Here is a 6,000-nt window from a genome sequence, read left to right as displayed (position 1 = left end):
AACCCTATTCCCTACATACTTTAGACCAGGGTCCTATGGAACCCTATTCCCTACATACTTTAGACCAGGGTCCTATGGAACCCTATTCCCTACATACTTTAGACCAGGGTCCTTATAGAACCCTATTCCCTACATACTTTAGACCAGGGTCCTATGGAACCCTATTCCCTACATACTTTAGACCAGGGTCCTATAGAACCCTATTCCCTACATACTTTAGACCAGGGTCCTATAGAACCCTATTCCCTACATACTTTAGACCAGGGTCCTATAGAACCCTATTCCCTACATACTTTAGACCAGGGTCCTATAGAACCCTATTCCCTACATACTTTAGACCAGGGTCCTATAGAACCCTATTCCCTACATACTTTAGACCAGGGTCCTATAGAACCCTATTCCCTACATACTTTAGACCAGGGTCCTTATAGAACCCTATTCCCTACATACTTTAGACCAGGGTCCTATGGAACCCTATTCCCTACATACTTTAGACCAGGGTCCTATAGAACCCTATTCCCTACATACTTTAGACCAGGGTCCTATAGAATCCCCATACTTTAGACCAGGTCCTATAGAACCCTATTCCTACATACTTTAGAACAGGGTCCTATAGAACCCTATTCCCTACATACTTTAGACCAGGGTCCTTATAGAACCCTATTCCCTACATACTTTAGACCAGGGTCATATGGAACCCTATTCCCTACATACTTTAGACCAGGGTCCTATGGAACCCTATTCCCTACATACTTTAGACCAGGGTCATATAGAACCCTTATTCCCTACATACTTTAGACCAGGGTCCTATAGAACCCTATTTCCTACATACTTTAGACCAGGGTCCTATGGAACCCTATTCCCTACATACTTTAGACCAGGGTCCTTATAGAACCCTATTCCCTACATACTTTAGACCAGGGTCCTATGGAACCCTATTCCCTACATACTTTAGACCAGGGTCCTATAGAACCCTATTCCCTACATACTTTAGACCAGGGTCCTATAGATCCCTATTCCCTACATACTTTAGACCAGGGTCCTATAGAACCCTATTCCCTACATACTTTAGAACAGGGTCCTATAGAACCCTATTCCCTACATACTTTAGACCAGGGTCCTTATAGAACCCTATTCCCTACATACTTTAGACCAGGGTCATATGGAACCCTATTCCCTACATACTTTAGACCAGGGTCCTTATAGAACCCTATTCCCTACATACTTTAGACCAGGGTCATATGGAACCCTATTCCCTACATACTTTAGACCAGGGTCCTATGGAACCCTATTCCCTACATACTTTAGACCAGGGTCCTATAGAACCCTTATTCCCTACATACTTTAGACCAGGGTCCTATAGAACCCTATTCCCTACATACTTTAGACCAGGGTCCTATAGAACCCTATTCCCTACATACTTTAGACCAGGGTCCTATGGAACCCTATTCCCTACATACTTTAGACCAGGGTCCTTATAGAACCCTATTCCCTACATACTTTAGACCAGGGTCCTATGGAACCCTATTCCCTACATACTTTAGACCAGGGTCCTATAGAACCCTATTTCCTACATACTTTAGACCAGGGTCCTATGGAACCCTATTCCCTACATACTTTAGACCAGGGTCCTTATAGAACCCTATTCCCTACATACTTTAGACCAGGGTCCTATGGAACCCTATTCCCTACATACTTTAGACCAGGGTCCTATAGAACCCTATTCCCTACATACTTTAGACCAGGGTCCTATAGATCCCTATTCCCTACATACTTTAGACCAGGGTCCTATAGAACCCTATTCCCTACATACTTTAGAACAGGGTCCTATAGAACCCTATTCCCTACATACTTTAGACCAGGGTCCTTATAGAACCCTATTCCCTACATACTTTAGACCAGGGTCATATGGAACCCTATTCCCTACATACTTTAGACCAGGGTCCTTATAGAACCCTATTCCCTACATACTTTAGACCAGGGTCATATGGAACCCTATTCCCTACATACTTTAGACCAGGGTCCTATGGAACCCTATTCCCTACATACTTTAGACCAGGGTCCTATAGAACCCTATTCCCTACATACTTTAGACCAGGGTCCTATAGAACCCTTATTCCCTACATACTTTAGACCAGTGTCCTATAGAACCCTATTCCCTACATACTTTAGACCAGGGTCCTATAGAACCCTATTCCCTACATACTTTAGACCAGGGTCCTTATAGAACCCTATTTCCTACATACTTTAGACTAGGGTCCTTATAGAACCCTATTCCCTACATACTTTAGACCAGGGTCCTATAGAACCCTATTCCCTACATACTTTAGACCAGGGTCCTATAGAACCCTATTCCCTACATACTTTAGACCAGGGTCCTATGGAACCCTATTCCCTACATACTTTAGACCAGGGTCCTTATAGAACCCTATTCCCTACATAGTGCACTACTTTAGACCAGGGTCCTTATAGAACCCTATTCCCTACATAGTGCACTACTTTAGACCAGGGTCCTATGGGTTCCCTCTCAGAGCCCAGCCAGTGTTCATTGTGTGACTGTTTTCTCTAGTCAGTTACGTTGTAATTGTGCTATGCTGAGTTATATCGTGGTCTAGGTGGAAGCAGCTGGCCCCTTTAAACACATCTGTTTTCGGTAAGTCACGTCATCTGTTGCTATAGATGGTGATACTTTTTCATAAATAGGTCGCTATGGTTACCAGGTTACTTTCCACCTTTTTTTTTAACAACAACAACAACCACCTAATCGTGTTGCACTTTTCTTAACTAAATGACTGTGTCCATAAAGTAGCCGATCGCTATTTAAACCTCAGAAAACAGTTCAGGCCTAGTTAGTTCCTGGTCAACTAGTTAACTGGTTATCAACCCACCGTAACAGAAAAGATTACTACCTCTAGATAAACTGGGTTCTTCCGTAGTGTTTTACACGACAAAATTCACCGGAACTCTAAAAACTGTTGACATAATTTACTTTATTGGTTTATTTACATCAGGAATTTAAATATATTTACGTACATTTGCATACAGGAAGAAAACAAAAAGAATGAAAAACAACAGTTATAAAAGTCCATTACCGTTGTCAGAGCGACGTGTTTCTTTAATACATTAATTGCTGCTTGAAGACATGCACTTCTGGTATCAGTATATATAATAGAGATCAGGACCCGTTACCCACAAAGCCTCTCTGGGTAGGACTGCTGATCTAGAATCAGGTTAGTCTTTGAACAAGATTATAATTTTTTTAATAATAATATTTAACTTGGCAAGTCAGTTAAGAACAAATTCTTATTTACAATGACGGCCGACACCGGCCAAACCCGGGACGACGCTGGGGCCAATTGTGCGCCGCCTTACGGGTCTCCAAATCACGGCCGGTTGTGATACAGCCTGGAATCTAACCGGGGTGTCTGTAGTGACGCCTCAAGCACTGAGATGCAGTGCCTTAGACCGCTGCGCCACTCGGGAGCCCCTAAAGATGACCTGGACAGGAACAGCCTAGATCAGCACTCCTCCTCTGAGTTGCTTTATGGTTACGGGCCACACAGAGGAAGATGGGAGACAGTGAACCTTGTCCTTCCTGGTGCGACGAGAGGAACATCTAGATGACTGACAGTGAACCTTGTCCTTCCTGGTGCGACGAGAGGAACATCTAGATGACGTGACAGTGAAGTTGTACTTCCTGGTGCGAAGAGATGAACATCTAGATGACGTGACAGTGAACCTTGTCCTTCCTGGTGCGACGAGAGGAACATCTAGATGACGTGACAGTGAAGTTGTACTTCCTGGTGCGAAGAGAGGAACATCTAGATGACGTGACAGTGAAGTTGTACTTCCTGGTGCGACGAGAGGAACATCTAGATGACTGACAGTGAAGTTGTACTTCCTGGTGCGAAGAGAGGAACATCTAGATGACTGACAGTGAAGTTGTACTTCCTGGTGCGACGAGAGGAACATCTAGATGACTGACAGTGAAGTTGTACTTCCTGGTGCGAAGAGATGAACATCTAGATGACTGACAGTGAAGTTGTACTTCCTGGTGCGACGAGAGGAACATCTAGATGACGTGACAGTGAAGTTGTACTTCCTGGTGCGAAGAGAGGAACATCTAGATGACTGACAGTGAAGTTGTCCTTCATCGGAGTTGAATGGTCCATTTCCGAACGCCAGAACAAGGACAACGACCAGTACTCTCTGTACAAGGTGAGGGTATGAAAACACTGGCTCGGGCCTCTGGCGCTGTCAGGATTGTGGATCAGGATAGAGAACAGTGGTCAGGATAGAGGTCAGGATAGAGGTCAGGATAGAGGTCAGGATAGTGGATCAGGATAGAGGTCAGGATAGAGGTCAGGATAGAGAACAGTGGTCATGATAGAGGTCAGGATAGAGGTCAGGATAGTGGATCAGGATAGAGAACAGTGGTCAGGATAGAGGATCACAATAGAGAACAGTGGTCAGGATAGAGAACAGTGGTCAGGATAGTGGTCAGGATAGTGGATCAGGACAGAGAACAGTGGTCAGGATAGAGGTCAGGATAGTGGTCAGGATAGTGGATCAGGACAGAGAACAGTGGTCAGGATAGTGGATCAGGATAGTGGTCAGGATAGAGGTCAGGATAGTGGATCAGGTTGTCTGTTCTCTATCCTGATCCACTATCCTGACTCCTGTTCTCTATCCTGACCTCTGTTCTCTGTCCTGATCCACTGTCCTGACCTCTGTTCTCCATCCTGACCCCTGTTCTCCCCTATGACCCCTGTTCTCCATCCTGACCTCTGTTCTCCATCCTGACCTCTGTTCTCTGTCCTGATCCACTGTCCTGACCTCTGGTCTCCATCCTGACCCCTGTTCTCTATCCTGATCCAGTGCCCTGACCTCTGTTCTCCATCCTGACCTCTGTTCTCTGTCCTGATCCACTGTCCTGACCTCTGTTCTCCACCATGACCTCTGTTCTCCACCATGACCCCTGTTCCCCATCCTGACCCCTGTTCTCCATCTTGACCCCTGTTCTCCACCATGACCCCTGTTCTCCACCATGACCCCTGTTCTCCACCATGACCCCTGTTCTCCACCATGACCCCTGTTCTCCATCTTGACCCCTGTTCTCCATCCTGACCTCTGTTCTCCACCATGACCCCTGTTCTCCACCATGACCCCTGTTCTCCACCATGACCCCTGTTCTCCACCATGACCCCTATTCTCCACCATGACCCCTGTTCTCCATCTTGACCCCTGTTCTCCATCCTGACCTCTGTTCTCTATCCTGACCTCTGTTCTCTATCCTGACCCCTGTTCTCTATCCTGACCTCTGTTCTCCACCATGACCCCTGTTCTCCATATTGACCCCTGTTCTCCACCATGACCCCTGTTCTCCACCATGACCCCTGTTCTCCATCCTGACCCCTGTTCTCCATCCTGACCCCTGTTCTCCACCATGACCCCTGTTCTCCATCCTGACCCCTGTTCTCCACCATGACCCCTGTTCTCCACCATGACCCCTGTTCTCCATCCTGACCCCTGTTCTCCACCATGACCCCTGTTCTCCACCATGACCCCTATTCTCCACCATGACCCCTGTTCTCCATCTTGACCCCTGTTCTCCACCATGACCCCTGTTCTCCACCTTGACCCCTGTTCTCCACCTTGACCCCTGTTCTCCACCATGACCCCTGTTCTCCACCATGACCCCTGTTCTCCACCATGACCCCTGTTCTCCACCTCCACCATGACCCCTGTTCTCCACCTTGACCCCTGTTCTCCACCTTGACCCCTGTTCTCCACCTCCACCATGACCCCTGTTCTCCATCTTGACCCCTGTTCTCCACCATGACCCCTGTTCTCCATCTTGACCCCTGTTCTCCACCATGACCCCTGTTCTCCACCTTGACCCCTGTTCTCCACCATGACCCCTGTTCTCCATCTTGACCCCTGTTCTCCACCATGACCCCTGTTCTCCACCATGACCCCTGTTCTCCATCTTGACCCCTG

Source organism: Oncorhynchus nerka, linkage group LG9b (genome assembly GCF_034236695.1).
Source record: "Oncorhynchus nerka isolate Pitt River linkage group LG9b, Oner_Uvic_2.0, whole genome shotgun sequence".
Lineage (NCBI taxonomy): Eukaryota > Metazoa > Chordata > Actinopteri > Salmoniformes > Salmonidae > Oncorhynchus > Oncorhynchus nerka.
This window is presented reverse-complemented; position numbering follows the sequence as displayed.